Source organism: Pristis pectinata, chromosome 10 (assembly GCF_009764475.1).
Source record: "Pristis pectinata isolate sPriPec2 chromosome 10, sPriPec2.1.pri, whole genome shotgun sequence".
In the NCBI taxonomy this organism is placed as follows: domain Eukaryota; kingdom Metazoa; phylum Chordata; class Chondrichthyes; order Rhinopristiformes; family Pristidae; genus Pristis; species Pristis pectinata.
In genome coordinates this window covers 27,243,133-27,264,493 of record NC_067414.1, presented here as the reverse complement: position 1 = coordinate 27,264,493, position 21,361 = coordinate 27,243,133, and positions in this window count along the sequence as shown.

Sequence of the window (21,361 nt, the reverse complement as noted above, 5' to 3'; positions counted from 1 at the left end):
GGGAGCAAATGTTCCAGAGAGTGAAAGGATTGGGCAGCAGCGCGAGGTCATAGGAGAAAATGTAACTGTACTCTACAACCTCCTCAAAGATCAGTGCAGTGGACATCTGTTAGGAGAATCCTTACACCTTTTTTTTCCAACCTCCATCTTTCCCAGTTTTGCCACAAAACCTGTGTAACTCAGGCAGGTGACTTCAGCCTTTGTGGATTGTTGCTGAACTAACACATGTAAAAATAGGCCTTTGCAATCATTATCAGCCAAAGGTACTGAGCGGTTGACCCATCATGGTCTCTTCCTGAGGTCCCCACTTTCAAAGAAGCTGATCAATAGGCACAATGAATGAATTTTCTATCACTGAAGTAGGGGTAATAGGTATTACATTGTTTTGAAGTAAACTAATTCACAAGATCACTCAAAGCCAGACAATTCACTTGGTACTTGCATCTTCCAACCCAACTTGATTCTGCTTTACAGAACTCAATGACTGCAAGAGCAAGATTGCTCTCACTCTTTAAAAGTGGATGCTGCCATTCAAGAGAAAGTTGCACGAGATATTTGAAGGGTATAATTTTGTTGAGTTCTGACAGAGGGCCGCGAACATAAAACGTTGACTGCTTCTCTTTCCACAGATGCCATCTCAGTAGCTGAGCTTTCCAACATTTTGTGCTTTGGTTTCACCATTCTGTTGCTACAACTTTTACAGTTGGCTGGGAGCACTCGGCGGGAAGAAGGAGATGGACAAACGGAACGGTTCCTTGTACCATGTTGAAGGGAATGAGCATGGATCTTGAGAGACAAAAAAACAGCATCTGGTAGCCTTAGAAAGAACGTCAAGGTGGTACTTGAAAGTTCAAAGTGGAGCATGCCCGTCACTTTGGTAAGTAGCACAGTGGCGCAGCTAGTAGAGCCGTTATCTCAGCTCAAGTAAACCGGGTTCAATCCTGATCTCTGGTGTCTGTTGGAGTCTCTCTGTGACTGTGTGAGTTTGCCCCGGGTGCTCCAGTTTTCCTTTACGTTCAAAATACCTGCTTTTTGGTAAGTTATTAGGCCACTTAAATTGCCCCTAGCGTGGAGGAAATGGCAGAATTTGGGGTGAGATAATGGAAAAATGGGGAGAACAGTTTACAGGGATAATAAGATAAGGTAAGATTTCTTTATTAGTTACATGTACATTGAAACACACAGTGAAATGAATCTTTGCGTAGAGTGTTCTGGGGGCAGCCCACAAGTGTCACCGCGCTTCTGGTGCCAACACAACATGCCCACAACTTCCTAATCCATACGTCATTGGAATGTGGGAGGAAACCGGAGCACCTGGAGGAAACCCACGCAGTCACGGGGAGAACGTACAAACTCCGTACAGGCAGCGGCCAGAATTGAACCCAGGTTGCTGGCACTGTAATAGCGTTACGCTAATGGCTACACTACCGTGCCTGTCCACATTAGTGGGGAGATGGGATTGCTTTATGAGGTGGCATGTATTGACCTCTTTCTGTGTTATAAGGAAATAGATATATGAATTGTATTGTTGGCTTCCACTCAAACCATGACAAGTTTGGCATGGGCCATATAGACATTCTCTTGTCTCCCTGTGACCATTTCATAAATATACATAAATACCCATATTGCTTCAGGACAAACTCTTATGACACTGAACCTTGTTCTACACAAATGTTTGAAGTTGTAATCACTAAGGCAAATGTAGGCAGTCATGCTAGACTTTCATCTCTGCATGTACTAAGAGCAATGCAGGGAATGCAGCGTGGATATTAGGCAGTTACTGTAAAGAGAAACCTACCAGCCAGCTAAAGTCCTGTGCCAATTCTGTGTCATTTCCTGCTGGGAAAATCACAATAATCTATTTACTTAATAGAGTAAAAGTATGCTAATAAAAACTAAATCAAGTCCAAGGTTCACCAGTTAAATAAAGGGAGAGTTAGCTGGACAACATGACCAAGTTGCCACCACACACCTTTGGTTAGGTAGCAGCTTAGATTAGGCAGCACTGACCTCTTGGCTAAGGTAACACCTTAGAGTTAGTTAATTGGGAGAGGAGAAAGTGAAAATGAATGGAACTGTACATGCCGATATCAGAAATAAAGACAGAAAATGCTGGAAACAATAAGAGGACGAAGTGGCCTTGAGGCAGGCATATGCAGACTCAGATTCAGTGATACTGAAGCTTCATTGTTTGACTCTGTCCAATAGCTACAAGGTAATTGGCAAAGACAAACACTGTTGCAAGGATGAGCAATCTGACCGTGGCACTGTGCTATAGGGGCAATTCAAGCTGGAAATAAAAGCAGATGTGTTCATGATATGACTGGTGTCCAAAGATGTGCTGCCTGTCTGGTGCTGGTTTAAGGATATTTCCTTGGAGCTAGAATAGAACCATAGAACCATAGAACAATACAGCACAATACAGGCCCTTCGGCCCAACATGTTGTGCCGACCTTTAAATCACGCCTAAGACAATCTAATCCCTTCCTCCCACATATCCCTCTATTTTAAATTCCTCCATATGCTTATCTAACAATCTCTTGAACTTGACCAACGTATCAGCCTCCATCACCACCCCAGGCAGCGCATTCCATGCACCAACCTCTCTCTGGGTGAAAAACCTCCCCCTGATATCTCCCTTGAACTTCCCACCCATTACCTTAAAGCCATGCCCTCTTGTATTGAGCATTGGTGCCCTGGGAAAAGGCGCTGGCTGTCCATTCTATCTATTACTCTTAATATTTTGTATACCTCTATCATGTCTCCCCTCATCCTTCTTCTCTCCAAGGAGTAAAGCCCTAGCTCCCTTAGTCTTTCCTCATAATTCATACTCTCTAATCCAGGAAGCATCCTGGTAAATCTCCTCTGCACCCTTTCCAACGCCTCCACATCCTTCCTATAATGAGGCGACCAGAATTGGACACAGTACTCCAAGTGTGGTCTAACCAGAGTTTTGTAGAGCTGCATCATTACCTCGCAGCTCTTAAACTCGATCCCATGACTTATGAAAGCTAACATCCCATAAGCTTTCTTAACTACCCTATCCACCTGTGAGACAACTTACAGTGATCTGTGGATATGAACCCCCAGATCCCTCTGCTCCTCCACACTACCCAGAAACCTGCCATTAACCTTGTACTCCACCTTGGAGTTTGTCCTTCCAAAGTGTACCACCTCACACTTATCTGGATTGAACTCCATCTGCCACTTGTCAGCCTAGCTCTGCATCCTATCAATGTCCCTCTGTAAGATTCGACAGCCCTCCACACTATCCACACCACCACCGACCTCTGTGTCATCTGCAAACTTGCTAACCCACCCTTCTACCCCCTCACCCAAGTCATTAATAAATATCACGAAAAGTAGAGGTCCCAGAACTGATCCTTGTGGGACACCACTAGTCACAGCCTTCCAATCTGAATGCACTCCCTCCACCACAACCCTCTGCTTTCTACAGGCAAGCAAATTCTGAATCCACACGGCCAAGCCTCCCTGGATCCCTTGGCCTCTGACCTTCTGAAGAAACCTACCATGTGGAATCTTGTCAAACGCCTTACTGAAATCCATGTAGATCACATCTACTGCTCTACCCTCATCAATCTTCCTGGTCACCTCCTCAAAGAACCCTATCAAGCTTGGAGGCAAGATCTTCCCTTCACAAAGCCATGCTGGCTGTCCGTAATCAGTCCATGATTCTCTGAATGCTCATAGATCCTATCTCTTAGAATCCTTTCTAACAGCTTGCCCACCATAAACGTAAGGCTCACTGGTCTGTAATTCCCTGGACTATCCCTACTACCTTTATTGAATAAGGGGATACCATTTGCCACCCTCCAATCCTCTGGTACCATTCACGTGGACAACGAGGACTCAAAGATCCTAGCCAACAGTTCAGAAATCTCCTCCCTCGCCTTGCGAAGCAGCCTGGGGAATATTCCGTCAGGCCCTGGGGACTTATCTGTCCTAATATTTTCTAACAGCTCTAACACATCCTCTCTCTTGATATCTACATACCCTAGAACATTAACCTTACCAACACTGTCCTCAGCATCATCAAGACCCCTCTCCTTGGTGAATACTGAAGAGAAGTATTCATTGAGAACCTCACCCACTTCCACAGCTTCCAGGCACATCTTCCCACCTTTGTCTCTAATCAGACCTACCTTTACTCTCATCATCCTTCTGCTCTTCACGTACGAGAAAAAAGCCTTGGGATTCTCCTTTACCCTACTCACCAAAGCCTTTTCATGTCCCCTTCTTGCTCTCCTCAGCCCCTTCTTAAGTTCCTTCCTTGCTACTCTATATTCCTCACGAGCCCTATCTGATCCTTGCTGCTTACACCTTATGTATGCTGCCTTCTTCTTTCTAACAAGTTGTTCCACCTCTCCTGTCACCCATGGTCCCTTCACCCTGCCATTCTTTCTCTGCCTCACCAGGACAAATTTATCCCTAACATCCTGCAAGAGATCCCTGAACATCGACCAAATCTCCATAGTACATTTCCCTTCAAAAATGTCATCGCAATTTACACTCTCAAGTTCTGGCCTTATAGCCTCATAATTTGCCTTTTCCCAATTAAATATCTTCCCGTCCTCTTTGCTCCTATCCTTGTCCATGACAATGCTAAAGGTTATTGAGCAGTGGTCACTGTCCCCCACATGCTCACCCACCGAGAGATCTGTCACCTGACCCCGTTCATTACCTAATACTAGATCTAATATGGCATTCCCTCTAGTCGGTCTGTCAACATACTGTGACAGGAATCCGTCCTGGACGCACTTAACAAACTCTGCCCCATCTAAACCTTTGGCACTAAGCAGGTGCCAATCAATATTTGAGAAGTTGAAGTCTCCCATGATAACAACTCTGTTACTCTTGCATCTTTCCAGAATCTGCCTCCTAATCTGCTCCTCAGTATCCTTGCTGCTACCGGGGGGCCTATAGAATACTCCCAGAAGAGTAACTGCTCCTTTCTTGTTCCTAACTTCCACCCATACTGACTCTGGAGAGGATCCTTCTATATTATCCACCCTTTCTGCAGCTGTAATAGTGACCTGACCAGTATCGCCACCCCTCCTCCTCTTCTCCACCCCCCCAATCCCTTTTAAAACACTGAAAACCAGGAATATTCAATATCCATTCCTGCCCTGGTGACAGCCAAGTCTCTGCAAGAGCCACAATATCAAAGTCCCATGTACTTATCCAAGCTCTCAGTTCATCAACCTTATTCCTGATACTTCTTTCATTTAAGTAAATGCAGTTTAGCCCATCCACTTTTCTACTTTTATAGCCTGTACTCTGCTTCTCCTTCCTCAAAGCCTCTCTGCATGTTAGATCTGACTTTTTCCCCATCCACTTCTTCCTCTGACCTACCCTTCTGGTTCCCATCCTCCTCGCAAACTAGTTTAAACCCTCTCGAACCACCCTAGCAAACCTGCCTGCAAGGATATTAGCCCCCCTCGGGTTCAGGTGTAACCTATCCTCTCTGTACAGGCCCCACCTTCCCCAGAAGAGATCCCAGTGATCCAAAAATCTAAAACCTTCCCTCCTGCACCAACTTCTCAGTCATGCATTCATCTGCCATCTCCTCCTATACCTACCTTCACTATCACATTGCACTGGCAGCAATCCTGAGATTGCTACCCTTAAGGTCCTGTTCTTCAGCCTTCTGTCTACCTCCCTAAACTCACTTTTCAGGACCTCATCCCCCTTTCTACCTATGTTGTTGGTACCAACATGAACCATGACTTCTGGCTGTTCTCCGTCCCGCTCAAGAATCCTGTGGCCCCGATCAGAGACATCCTGGACCCTGGCACCTGGGAGGCAACATACCATCTGAGATTCATGCTCACTTCCAGAGAACCTCGTATGTGTTTCCCTGACTATCGAGTCCCCTATCACTACTACCCTCCTCTTCTCCTCCCTTCCCTACTGAGCAGCAGGACCTGTCCCAGGGCCAGAGACCTGGCTACTGCTGCTTGATCCCTGCAGGTCATCCCCCTCAACAGCTTCCAAAGTGGAAAACCTGTTATTGAGGGGAACAGCCTCCAGGGTCCTCTGCACTATCTGCCTGTTCATTCTCTTTTTCCTTTCTCTCCCCTGACAGTCACCCTTCTATCTACTTCATGGACCCCAGAAGTACCTGCTCTAAGGGGGGTGACTGTCTCCCGATGCACAGTATCTACATGACTCTCTCCCTCCCTGATGCTCCGCAGTGTTTGAAGCTGCGACTCCAGCTCATCAATTCTGAGCTGACGTTCCTCCAGCCTCAAGCACTTACTGCAGACGTGGATAAGATAGACTTGGATAAGAATCCCACTATTAAGTTGCGCACAGGAACCAATTTTATAGTTGGATCAAGGTATTAAATTTTGCCATGAGATTTGAGGAGCTGAGTTTCGAATTAGTAAGCAGAACTTCAAAGGTACAAACAATTTGGATTACCATCTCAGGAGGACACAAGAGACTGCAGATGCTGGAATTTGGAGCAATGAACAATCTGCTGGACTCGCTGAGTTCCTCCTGCAGATTGTTTGGATTGCCACCTCAGTCAGGCATAAATTGGCATAACGTCAGAGTTAAATGCACTGTGGGTGGAGTATTGATATCAGTTATGGGAAAGGGGGAGATATTTCTTAGTGCAGAACCTATTTAAAATGGGTTGCGACCAATATTGGCATATCAGCTAACTATGGCTGCAGATAGAACTTTAAACAAACACTAAAAGGCAGAGGTGAAGGAGAGTTGTGCAAATATAGAAAATCAGAGTATATTTCAATGAAAAAGAACTACTGTTTTGATATGTTAGATAGATTTGGAAGTCCTTGTAAATAAATTGCATAAAATTAACAGTCAGTAACAACAAGCAACAAGGAAGACAAGTGGCATGTTGATTTTCACTTCATGGGGGCTTGGAATCCAAGAGTAAGGCAGTCTTGCTGTAATTATAGAAGAGGTTGGTGAGACCATACCTGGAGTACTGTGCGCAGTTTTGCTCCGTGTACCTAAGGGAGAACATATTTGCCATAGAGGCAGTGCACAAAGTTTCACGACATTGATTCTTGGAATGTGAAGGCAGTTCTGCAACAAAGTGAGTAGGATTGGTCAACATGCCCAGGAATTAAGGAGAAGGGATCTCAGTGAAACATAAGATTCTGAGAAAAATTGAAAGGCTAACATTAAGAGGCTGTTTCCTCTTGCTGGAGAATCTAGAATGTCATTGCAAAATCTCAGGATAAGTAGGTCAGCCACTTAAGACTGTGATGCAACAAAATCCCTTTACCCTATAAATCTTTGGAGTATTGTGGATGCTCAATTACTGAATATATTCAAGATGAGATAATAGGTTTTTGATCACTAAGGGAATCAAGGAATATGAGGATCAGCAGCACAGTGCAGTTGAAGGTGAGGACCAACAATGCTGTTACTGAATGACAGAGCAGAGCTCCATTTCCAGCTCCTTTTTCTTTAGTTCTTATTGTTTTAAGTGGCAGAAATTACCTGTGATGGCTTGTGATAATCCAGCATTCAAAACTTTGCTACTGGAGAGCTGGAACGTCAAGAATGGTTGTTGTGTGATGGAAGGTGATCATGACTGGTTTAGAGAGGGTCAATGTCGGTCGACGGTTCAAGGGCCGGGGACACAGATTTAAAAATCAGGGTATGGGATAGAAAGCAATATGAGGAGAACGTTTTGTTTACTCAGAGAGTAGTTAGGATTCACTGCTTGCATGGGTAGTGGGAGGAGAATTAATTAGTGCCTTCCAAAGGGAATTGAATGACAACTTGAGGGTGAATAATTGCATGCTTGTGGGATGGGGCAGCAAAATGGGATTAACAGAATTGCTCTACTGGGAGCAAGCACAGACTTGATGGGACTAACTCCCTCCTATGCTTTAATAATTTTGTGACTGTAAGAGGGCAGAGTGCTCCAAAGGGGTCAGGGAGACTTGCACCGGCTGGTGGAGAATAGTATCCACAGGAGATGTGATTACAGTGATGTTACGAATGACCACACTTGGGGGAAGCCTGCAATCCGAGCAAGTTTCTGCCTCAGATCTGCAGCTCCTGTGGCCTGAAGGAAAAATAGATGAAGGCACCTTGCCTTCAGTAAGTAGCTGAAGCGACGTCCCTAATACAACAGTGAGCTACGAACTGAGCAGTGATCGAGATCAGTGATACAGCCTGGAATGATCACAAGACCAGGAGGCTGGAAATGGCCATGGCACTCTGACCTCTATAGACAAAGCAGTCAAGTCACATTTATGAACCTCTATCACTGATCTCAGTGAGGACTCTTTCGGTGAAGCCCAGCCTGTGTGGATACTTTTCTTCAGAGAACTCTAGCTAGGAGTGTGGATCCCTAAAAAGTCTGGATGGATGTGGCACTGTTAAAGAGTCCTCCTTCATCTCTTCCCATGTGTCTGCCTGTGATGCCTCCAAAGCCTGTAGTTCATCTCCATGCCATCCAGCTAGGAGAAGTGTTTGGTGTAAGCAAACCTACATTGGAAGTCAGCTTTGAGTGCAGAAAGCCTACAGGTGATGCAAGGAATGATCAGACTTAAGTATGAGCAGTGTGCAGAGTAAGCACTGAGGCTTTAGAGTAATGTGGAGCAGCGTGGCAAAGAATGCAGTTAGCTCTTTGTCCCTTGAAATAGAATGGTTATCAGGGTTAGTAAAATATGTCAGTAAATAAAAACGGTTATCTTTCAGACCAGCAAGATTGAAAATTATACTGGAGAGGAATTTTAGACATTGCACAATTGTTGACATCTTTTGGGGTGAAGTTAACAAAAATATTTTTAGTGTTAATGAAAATCCTGCCGGAAAATCTGGGTCAAATTTCCTACTGGCACTAAGAGGCCCAGAAATGGGTTGAGTATTGCTTTGCTTCGGGTTGAGCCAATAGTCAGCTGTACTGCAACGTTTTCTCGGCATTGTGAAAAGGTGTTACTAACCCCTTTTCTCTCAAACGTCAGAATACCTAAAAGCCATGCTATAATTAATAGGGTTATATTAGACTAATTTAACTCTTATTACATATAAGAGTTGGGATGTCATGTTGTAGCTGTACAAAATATTTTGATAGACCATAGGAAGGATATATTGGTATTGGTTTATTATTGTCACTTGTACCGAGGTACAGTGAAAAACTTGTCTTGCATACTGATTGTACAGGTCAATTCATTACCTAGTGCAGATACATTTGAGTTAGTACAGAGTGCATTGAGGTAGTACAGGTAAAAGCAATAACAGTACAGAGTAAAGTGTCACAGCTACAGGGAAGTGCAGTGCAGGTAGACAATAAGTGCAAGGTCACAACAAGGTAGATTGTGAGGTCAAGAGTCCATCTCATCATATAAGGGAACCATTCAATAGTCTTATCACAGTGGGATAGAAGCTGTCCTTGACCCTGGTGGTACGTGCCCTCAGGCTCCTGTATCTTCTGCCTGATGGGAGACGAGAGAAGAGAGAATGACCTGGGTGGGTGGGTGGGTGGGGTCTTTGATTATGCTGGCTGCACAGAGAGAGTCCAGAAGGGATTCACCAGGATATTGCCTGGAATGGAGTGATTGGATAAAGTGGGTTTATTCTCACTAGAACCTAGGAGGTTGAGGGGTAACCTTGCAGAAGTTTATAAAATTATAAGGCTCACAGATAGGATAGATAGTCAGTCTTTTCCAAGGGCATGGGAGTCTAGAGCCAGAGGTTACAAGAAAATTAAAGGAGATCAGAGGGGTAAGTTTTTCACAGAGAGGATGGTGATTATCTGAGACAAGTTGCCAGAGAAGGTGGTGGAGGCAGAAACAATATGTAACAGACTTTTGTACAGGTACTTGGATAGGAAAGTTGTAGAGGGATACAGGCCTAATGCAGGCAAATGGGATTAGCGTAGATAGACATCAGGGTGGGCATGAACAAGGTGGGCCAAGAGGGCCCGTTTCTGTGCTGTACAATTGTATCACTCTATGATTCCATGATTCTGTGTGGTGCACTTTATACCTTCTAAGTACAACCTAGATCACCAAAATTATTTTCTTAAACAAGAAACCACACCTGCAACAGAGTCAACCTAAAAACCAGGATGTAACAATTAAAAAGCGTCAGTCATTTTTTGTTACCTTGCATAACAAGATTATGTTGTTTCTCAAGAAAGTTCCACCTCCATACCTTCAACATGAAAGTCCAATGACTTGGTGCTGAGTCACTGTTGAGAGCTACTCACTACAGTAATGGAAACTATGCTAACGTGAGCCCGGTGCTGATCAGGCCCTCCCCTAGGATCATCAAGAGGCCACGTTCCAGCTTCTCACATGCACAATGGGTCCATAACAACATAGAACTTACTACTTCATGATAGTGTGGAGATTAAAGAGATGCATTAGTGTGCAGAATCTGCAGCCAACACAAAACCTCTAAGTATACTGGGTAGTGAGGAGGACAGTAATGGATATCAAGTGGATATAGAGAGGCTGGTTTAATGTACAGACATATAATGGACAATTTTTTTTGGTGAAAGTAGCAAGGGGATAGATTTTGATAGGATAAACAAGGATAGACAATATAATGTAAAGTCCCCTGTCACTTTAATTCTCGAACCACTCCCAGACAGATCGTAAGCAAGAAGCTGGAGGAACTCAATGAGTCAGGCAGCATATGTGGAGGGAAATGGACAGTTGAGATTTTGGGTCAAGACCCTTCATCTGGACTGATCTAGATAGAGTCCAGATGAAGGGTCTCGACCTGAAACGTCGACAATCCATTTCCCTCCACAGATGCTGCCTAATAATCTGAGTTTCTCCAGCTTCTTGTTTGTTGCTCCAGATTCCAGCATCTACAGTCTCTCGTGTCCCCAATCTGACTTCTTTGTCTTCAACCTCTTACATTGATCCAGTGATGCCTAACATAAGCTCAAGAAACATCACTTCCTCTCTGATCTGGTTATGCTGCAGTCTTTGGGAAATAATGAATCTAACAATTTCAAGTAACTACTCCCTTTTATTTTTCTCCGTCTCTAAGAGTGTGGCTATACCATTCTGTTTCAATTTATTTTTTTGTCTCCAACTATGAGTCTTCAAAGTAATTGTTACATGGACAACTTTGGTCAGCACTTTGTCACATACTTTCCCTATGTTCTCTCCACTTTCCTTCTTGCTGAAACTTAGCACACTTGTTTTCTCACATTTCCACTTCTATTGAAGGGTCCTTGACCCAAACAATCAGCTTTGATTCTCAACACTGCTTGACCTATGTGATTGCTTTCAGCATTCTGTTATGTTGTGGATTTCCAGCATCTGCAGTTTGTTTGCTCCAAATAATATACTGTTCCAAAGAGTGTACAGGATGGTGTATTTAGCCACTAATGATTAAAGGAGGTAGGGTATGATGAGAAAGCAGTTAAAAAAGCATAAAGGATCCAGTACAAAACTGAGGAAATTACAATGAAATTGTAAAAAAACACATTTTCTGATACGATATTTGAGCTAAATCTGGTCAGCACTTTAGGAAGGATGTGAAGGTCTTGGAAAGGGTGCAGGAAAGGTTTATTGCAATGGATTTAGGACTTCTGGAAAAAGTTGGAGAAGCTGGGATTGTTCCTCCTGAAGCGGAGAGGTTTGAGAAGTGTTCAAAATAATCAGGGGTTCCACAAATATTGGATGGAAATGGTCCCCATTGGTGGGAGGGTTGGGGGGACACAAGTGGCAAAGAAGCATGATGGAAACCTTTTTGTTTCATTTGAATGATTTGCATCTGGAATGTATAGTCAAGCAGGGCAATGGAGATAGATCCAATTATAGTTTTCAAAAAAGGAACTGGAACAAAATTCAAATAAAAAAAGTATTTGCAGGGCTGCAGGTTGAGGGCAGGGAAGTAGGATTAGCGGCATTGGCCTTGCAGAAAACCATTAAGGAACTGAAAGACTGAATGGTCCCCTGCTGTTCTCTTAGTTTTTTATGATTCTACAATGAGACTTTTTCTTGCAATGTTTCAGCCAGAGGAACATTTAAATCCATGGCTGCACTCACAGATCTTTAAATCATCTCCATAGAACCATAGAACCATAGAACAGTACAGCACAATACAGGCCCTTCGGCCCACCATGTTATGTCGCCCTTCAAACCACACCTAAGACTATCTAACCCCTTCCTCCCACATATCCCTATCTTAAATTCCTCCATATGCTTATCTAACAATCTCTTGAACTTGTCCAATGTATCAGCCTCCACCACCACCCCAGACAGCGCATTCCATGCACCAACCTCTCTCTGGGTGAAAAACCTCCCTCTGAAATCTCCCTTGAACTTCCACCCATTACCTTAAAGCCATGTCCTCTTGTTTTGAGCATTGGTGCCCTGGGAAAGAGGCGCTGGCTGTCCACTCTATCTATTCCTCTCAATATCTTGTATACCTCTATCATGTCTCCTCTCATCCTCCTTCTCTCCAATGAGAACAGCCCTAGCTCCTTTAGTCTTTCCTCATAATCCATACTCTCTAATCCAGGCAGCATCCTGGTAAATCTCCTCTGCACCCTTTCCAACGCCTCCACATCCTTCCTATAATGAGGTGACCAGACCTGGACACAGTACTCCAAGTGTGGCTTAACCAGAGTTTTGTAAAGCTGCATCATCACTTTGTGGCTCTTAAACTCGATCCCACGACTTATGAAAGCTAACATCCCATAAGCTTTCTTAACTACCCTATCCACCTGTGAGACAACTTTCAGTGATCTGTGGATGTGAACCCCCAGATCCCTCTGCTCCTCCACACTCCCCAGAATCCTGCCATTTACCTTGTACTCCACCTTGGAGTTTGTCCTTCCAAAGTGTACCACCTCACACTTCTCTGGATTGAACTCCATCTGCCACTTCTCAGCCCAGCTCTACATCCTATCAATATCCCTCTGCAAGCTTCAACAGCCCTCCACACTATCCACAACACTACCAATCTTTGTGTCATCTGCAAACTTGCTAACCCACCCTTCCACCCCCTCATCTAAGTCGTTAATAAATATCACAAAAAGCAGAGATCCCAGAACCGATCCTTGTGGGACACCACTAGTCACAGCCCTCCAATATGAATGTAGTCCCTCCACCACAACCCTCTGCTTTCTACAGGCAAGCCAATTCTGAATCCACACGGCCAAGCCTCCCTGGATCCCTTGGCCTCTGACCTTCTGAAGAAGCCTACCATGTGGAACCTTGTCAACCACCTTACTAAAATCCATGTAGACCACATCCACTGCACTACCCTCATCAATCTTCCTGGTCACCTCCTCAAAGAACCTTATCAAGCTTGTGAGGCAAGATCTTCCCTTCACAAAGCCATGCTGGCAGTCCCTAATCAGTCCATGATTCTCTGAATGCTCAGAGATCCTATCTCTTAGAATCCTTTCTAACAGCTTACCCACCACAGATGTAAGGCTCACTGGTCTGTAATTCCCTGGACTATCCCTACTACCCTTCTTGAATAAGGGGACAACATTCGCCACCTTCCAATCCTCTGGTACCATTCCCGTGGACAACGAGGACTCAAAGATCCTAGCCAACGGTTCAGCAATCTCCTTCCTCACCTCACGAAGCAGCCTGGGGAATATTCCGTCAGGCCCCGGGGACTTATCTGTCCTAAGATTTTCTAACAGCTCCAACACATCCTCTCTCTTAATATCTACATACTCTAGAACATTACCCTCACCAACACTGTCCTCAGCATCCCCTCTCCTTGGTGAATACTGAAGAGAAGTATTCATTGAGAACCTCACCTACTTCCACAGCTTCCAGGCACATCTTCCCACCTTTGTCTTTAATCGGACCTACCTTTACCCTAGCCATCCTTCTGCTCTTCACATACGAGAAAAACGCCTTGGGATTCTCTTTAACCCTACTCGCCAAAGCCTTTTCATGTCCCCTTCTCACTTTCCTCAGCCCTTTGCTACTTCTATATTCTTCTTTCTATATGCTAGTTTCTTCTTTGCTACTCTATATTCCTCACGAGCCCTGTCTGATCCTTGCTGCTTACACCTTATGTATGCTGCCTTCTTCTTCCTAAATTCTCTTTTCCTAATCTCTTTAAATTCTTTTTTTAAATCCTGTAAAATCACCCTGTTAAGGCAGAAGAGATCCAAACTATCAATTCTTTTCTGCAGAATAATGCAATTTTTTTTTCTCCCACACCTGCAGCAGTACTTCTGATACATTACCAAGCCCAAGAATTATATATTTTATATGGAAACAACTTGCAAGAATTACAATCTAACTGTAACCAAACATCTTCCGCTTAGTAAATTCAATGTTTCAGCAGGTTACTTTTGAGGTTTTTATGTGCTGTCTTTGATTTTCTCCCTGCTCCAACACACGCTGAGGTCTTTCTCTGACTTGTTCTGTGTTCCTGTACTGCTAATTAGCTGTCCAATTACTGGCCCATTAACAACACGTAAATGTCTACAAGTACCAACTTTTGCAGACTTCAAGGGAACACTTCGAAGCACTGAGAAACCCCTTGTGGCCTTGAAAGCAACAAAGCCAGGTGCAATATTTTTGACTATTTTGATAGCTAAGATTGCTGCTTTCTAAACACTGGATGAAATATATTTCAAGATGGAATTTTGTATTCTGCTGGAGGGCAGCTAAGTCCCACTTTCAAAGTGGTTACAGCACAATGGGGCTTTGAATAAGGGTGTTGATTCTACACAGCAACAAGGAAGTCTTGTTGCACATGATATTTATCACACATATGATGGCAATACTATCCTCTGACCATAGGAATTATTGACATAACTATATTTTACATACTGAATACTCAGTAAAGAACTTTGTGCCTGGAAGTTCTCGTGGACCTAATGGATGTGTTGGATGGGTACAGCAATGGGTACCATTTCAGTCATTGGGTGGGTGACTGGAAATAAAGATTGGAAGGCCAGCAATGTTTGGATGAGAGTGGGATTGACAGAACAGCAATTGTGGATCAGAATATGAGAGGGCAGCTGATTAAAGTAGAGATCAGTGGTTCAGATCTTGAGAATGGAGGATGGGCACCAAGGATAAAAGTAAATTATTTGCTTACCTGGCAGGTGCCCCAGATCAGGTTGTCTCAGGAGTGCCTGGCTATGGACCACAGTGTCCCAAGGGTGACCAAGTTCCCCTGCAATGCTCCATGGGCACTGATGTCATATTGTGTCCCAATCATGTTAATGGTGGTGGGGGTTCATGGATGACACATGCTGGGAAGAGCCTGGTCAAATTTCTAGAGTGGTGTCAAGTTCCACTCTGGGGGAAAGAAATTAGCTTTCAGCTGTGTGACTAGAAAAAGAGTAGCACTATGCAAGGCAATGGTGCCTGCAGGCAGGATGTTCAATAGAAAGCCTTCATATACTGCTTCCACAATTACCTTTCACTGCAGTTGCCAAGAAATCCAGTGCAGAGTGATGACAGAGTAGTTCAGCTTCCAACTTCATGTAGATATTACAAAACACTGCCGTGATGAATAAGCAGCAGATCAGTCATAGCATCATAGCAGCGAATTTGACCATTCAGACCATCTTGCCTGTGTCAATACTTTCTGTCTAGCCCATTTCAATATCCTTTTTCCATCCCCCTCTAATTATATATTCCCTTAACTGTCTATGCTCTCAGGAAAACAAACTTAGCTTCTCCAACCTCTCCAGTAACTGGTTCTGGTGGTTTAGCAAATCCGTAGTCTTCCAAGTTCTTGGCATGTTTCCAAAACTGTGATCCCTGGAATTGGACACAACGCTCCAGCTGTGGCCGAACTAGTGGAATGTAAAAGTTAGCCCAATTTTCTTACTTTTGGGTTCTATGCCTATGCTTATTAAACAAAGGATTGTGCACACATTTTAACAACCTCCTTAACTTGTCCTATTATCTTTACAATGGATATCCGTACATTGCCAGACTGTGTTCCAACAATGCTTTAAAAATGAGACCATTTTATTAAAATAACCTATCCTCATTCTTCCAACCAGAATTCATCAAACAGCAAAACACTGTACTTACCTTTTCATCAGTCTGCCCATATCCTTATGTGTTGTTATTCTTTCTGTTGTTTACTGCATTTCTTAGTTTCATTACACCTGTAACAATTGAGCTTGTACAATGTAGAGCCAAATATAGGCCACAAATGTATGTCACTAGTCCTAATATCAGGACATCCAACACATCATTCTCCACCACTTCTACCATCTCCAACATGATCTCACCACCAAACATATCTTCCCCTCCCCACCCCTTTCAGCCTTTCGTAGGGACCGCTCTTTCCGTGACTTCTTAGTTCACTCCTCCCTCCCCACCCATCCCGCTCCCACCCGGGGGACTTTCCACTGCCTCGCCATAGGTGCAACACCTGCCCCTACACCACCTACATCACCTCTATCCAGGGACCCAAACAGTCCTTTCAGGTGAGACAGAGATTTACCTGCACCTCCCCTAATATCATCATCAGCCTTTTGCAGGGACTGCTCTCTCCATGATTTCCCAGTTCATTCCTCCCACACTCCCCCACCCATCCCGCGCCCACCCCAGAAACCTTCCACTGCCCACGCCTTAGCTGCAACACCTGCCCCTACACCACCTCCATCACCTCCATCCAGGGACCCAAACAGTCCTTTCAGGTGAGACAGAGATTCACCTACACCTCCACTAATATCATCTACTGCATTCGATGGTTCCAAGTATGGCCTCCTCTACATTGGTGAGACCAAACACAGACTGTGTAACCATTTCGTAGAACACCTACACGCCGTCCGTAACTGCGATCTGTATCTCTCCGTTGCCAGTCATTTCAACTCCCCCTCCCACACTATCACAGATATGTCAGTCCTCAGCCTCCTCCACTACCGGGAGAAGTCCAAATGCAAATTGAAGGAACGACACCTCATTTTCCGTCTTGAACATTGAATTGTCCCACTTTAAGTAAACCAAACCCCCCGTCCCCCCACCTTGCCTCTTCTATTCTTCCTTACCTAGCCTATCTCTTTTTTTTCTCCTCGCTATTTATTTTTCTCTCTCATTTTCCTCTCCTCTCCTCCCCCCATGCCACCTGCCTCCATACCTTTGACCCATCCCCCAGTGGATCTGCTCTCCCCTCGTCCCCCTGCACGTGCCTATCACCATCTCTCACCTGCGTCTACCTATCACCTTGTGCCCACTCCGCCTCCCCTCTTTTGTCCACCTATCACTGTTTTCCCTCCTATATATTGGGCTTCCCCTTTTCCTATCTTCAGTCCTGAAGAAGGGTCCTGACCAGAAACGTTGACCACCTGCATTTCTCCACGGATGCTGCCTGGCCTGCTGAGTTCCTCCAGCATCTTGTTTTTTTTCATCTAGATTCCAGCATCCGCAGTCCTTAGTTTCCCGAGTATCAGTCCTTCAGGAATGAAGCTGCAAGATTTCTTCTGGTATGAAAAGCATTGGTCACTGCATCTTTGAAGCATATTTATTAATAATTCATACTTTGATGTGCAGGGAAATCCCCAGATTTGCAGAGAACAGGAAGCTTAAAATGATGGTAACCAGAGATGATACAGTAAAACTCTGTTCATCCAGCACACTCTGGAATTTGGTGGTGTCAGATGAGCAGATTTTCAGGACCAACAAGCTTTTAATTCATTTGTTTTTAAATGTTGCACAGTATTATAGAGATACTTGGCATCATTGTTAATCCTGATTATCGACTGCACAGGTGTTTATCAGCTGTAGTATTATACACAGATTTGTGCTTGGTAACATTGTTATTTGAAGTTCACTGAAATGATAAGCCAATTACAAAAATCATCCCAACTAGATACTATTCAAACTAATGATCTTTATGATATAATCATTCAATTTTCAACTAATAGACCCTGTAACAGCAAGATATTGATCGCTGTTTTCTCTGATCTCCATCAAAAAGCATCTTCAAAGGCTTCAGATTAGCCAACAAACTAGCAAAAGTGGGGGAAGGTACACCAGCTACTGATATCATTCTGGACTCTTCAAATTGCCATTTCACACCAGTTAGACTAATTACTGCATTTTCATTTTTTTGCAAATGCAAACCAAATGTTATTACTTGCAACACTCCTTCTTGTGCAATCAAAGGAAAGATTTGCATTATCGAAGCCACCAACAGTTAATGTGATACAAGTCTATTATTAATTTCCTTTCTTCTGTTATCGCAGGAATCAATGGACCACAAAACAAAAGAATTGATACTGATTTGTACAGTTTGTTCTTCCATTTGTCTTCCTGCAGCAATCTTAACTGAACTGATGAAGAAAGGTTGTCATTACGGGTTAGAGTGTGGAAGTTCAGGGGTTACAGCAAGGTTAGATCATAGGACCCAACAAAGCCTACCCAAAGTAAAAGCTCGGGGCCACGAAAGTTCTAACAGATAAATAATGGGAATGGATTTCCATGGAGGTTCTCCAGATTGTAAATCATAATGTTGGGACTAGAACCAGATAAGACATTGACAGGAAAGCGCTTTGTGCTTCTACAACTTCTGGGACTTCTACAACTGTCCTGCTGAAGTTGAGGTGAGAATCAGGAGAACCATGCCTCCAAGGCACAACCCATTCTGTTCTTACATAAGAGTCATGATTTTTGACTACAGTTAATAATCTTGTATGGGTGGTATCCTTTATACATTTCCTTTGAATTTCATTTCCTTTGAAGATGGAACACGTATATAAAAGGCTGCCGATTCAAGAGTGCCCAATTTAATTTATCAACTATGGCCAAAGTTAGCCCTAACAAGTTCTTTACTACAGCAGTCAAACCCTTGTGTATGTATGTGGGAATTGGCACTGATATTTGCTTGAGCCTTTAAAGCACCAGGTGGGAGTGAAAGGCAGCTCTTTCCTTATGTGTACTTTTAAGATAAACAGGGATGATCTGGTTTAATGGGTTCAATGTCTGCAGTGACGCAAGGACTTGCAGCGGTTGTCAAGTGACACATGCAGTAACCTAAATCCACACCAAGTATTTGGAAGATAAATCAAACTCAGGACAGCAGTTTTATTAAAAGTCAGGCCATCAAATCAATGTCAAGCTAATTACAGAATCCCCATATTTACACAGTTGTTCCAATTACTCAACACAGCTCAAATTCACTTTTATAATGCTTTTTGGGAAAATTTGATATTTAAATTATTATTTTTAGTACTCCTATTTAAATCTTTGGCCAAGCAAAAAAGTTAAAAAGGAGTTTTATTTCTTACGGTGTTATTGTTCATTTACACTTCTTTCCAGCATTCCACCATGTATTTTTCTTCTCTCTGTTACAGGCTTCATTATCGCACACATCTGTTTATATTCCCATTCCAACTTTGTTGCTCCCACACTTGCAAAAAAATTTATTCAATGTTTCGAGGGTGTTTTTGTGGGTTGCTCTTTCATTACTTTGCAAGGGCCTTCTTCATTCCTACTAAACCAAAAACTATAAATATGCCAGAAGTTTAAAGGACAATTCATTCTGCAGATTATCTTTTTGATATATGATGGAAAATTATACGAGTACACTCAGAGAACACAGCAAGGACATGATGCATCTTTATCAGTATGTCTGAATGCAGCTTTTACATTAACAGAACACATCCACTGTGTTCAGTTGATCTTCTGGAAAAACACCTTATAAGATATTCCCCACACAGCATTTAGTTGCTAGGAAAACTGAAAATACTTATGCCAGATTCAAGGGCTTTAATATGAGGATTTAAAGATTATCTCTCTTGTCACTGACCCACTTAATGTATATAATATGTGTCTATACATTGTCTACTTTACTAACAATTGCTCCTTCTACCTTATACAGAAAAATTATAACAAATATACATGGGATATTTCATTTTGCTGTAGCACCCCCATAAAGTTACTTCTCTTCAGATCCAGTACCTTTAACCTAGATCAGTCAAAAAGTATTAATGTAAGGATCAGTAAAATACTAAGCATAATCTCATTAATATGAAGCTGCAGTCAATTACAGGAGTTTATTTTTGTGAAGGTAACTCCACTCAATATTATAGCTGTACAGTGGAGCAGCTTGCTTTTGTGGAAAAGCATACAGTGCTTTACAACCTAAGAATTTTCAATAACTGCTGTCACTGTTGTGGAATTAGAAGTGGCGGATATTTTAAACAGAAAAGGATTCCACCAACAGCAAATTAAAGGCTAGTTCATTTTGACAGTATTAGTTGAGGATGAATGTTGCCTAGGTCACTGGAAGACCCTCCATGGTTTTCCATTTCCAGTGTTGTGAATTTTTTTTACATCTACCTGAAATGTTTTGGAATTGATCTGAAAGACGGCATCCCTGGGAGTGCATCATTCTTGTCAGTGCAGCACTGAAGGGTCAGTTTAGATTAGGCACACAGATCCATGGTGAAATTTAAATTAATAGAGAAGTGAGAACATTACCAAAGGACCAAGCTGACGTCTTTAGAGCTGCAGCATGGACTGAAAAGAATGGATTGCTTTTGGAACAAAGTAGCATTATTTAATACCTAGTACATGACTCACTATTTGTTCTATCAATCAAATATGTATGATTTTAATAATCATCTCTTAAGTGAGAAGTTAAGCATTAATCTTGTGTAAAGTGAATTTGGAAACAGGATTAAATAAAGCCTGAAGACAAAATGCCTCAGATATGCTTTCTTAACGATTCCACAAACGAATCATGGCTTATACAATGAACTGAAAAGAAATTAATGGAAGGGCAAGATTATTCACCGACAAGGGACAGCCTATATCTCGTGCATGGATAAAATGCATTAACAGCTCAAAGTAATAGAGAAGATTCTCAATTAAATGAATGGACTTTGGCAAATTTTAACCATGATCAACGGACATGTTAGTGATTAGGAATATGAGAGTGAGAAGTGATATTAAGAGAAAGTGTTTCTTCTGAGGAAGTCTCGGTATAAATTACTAGGGAAGGCCATTGAAGCTTATCTTACAAAAAAAGATAACTCAAACAATTTTGAAAAAGCAACACATTGACTGGAATATGAAAAAGTTGGAATCAAATGAAAAAAAATGACCTGCTTTCTGCTCCAAAATTCTTTGGAGAGGATTCAAAATTGACAAATATATACACACATCAATTAGAAAGCATTAAATGACCATGACCATTGTGCATGCATAAGAATATAAGACAAAAATAAGGAGCAGCACCACACAACGCATCTACTCTCCCTCAGCCCTTGAATCTGCTCCACTGTTCAATAAGAGCTCAATTCTGTTCTTCTACCCCTTGTCCATAACTCTTGATTCCCCTGTAGTACAAAAGTACTTCAGCTCAATGACTCCTCATCCATAGTTCCTTCAGGGAAAGAGTTCCAAAGCTTCAAGGCCCTCAAAGAGAAGTT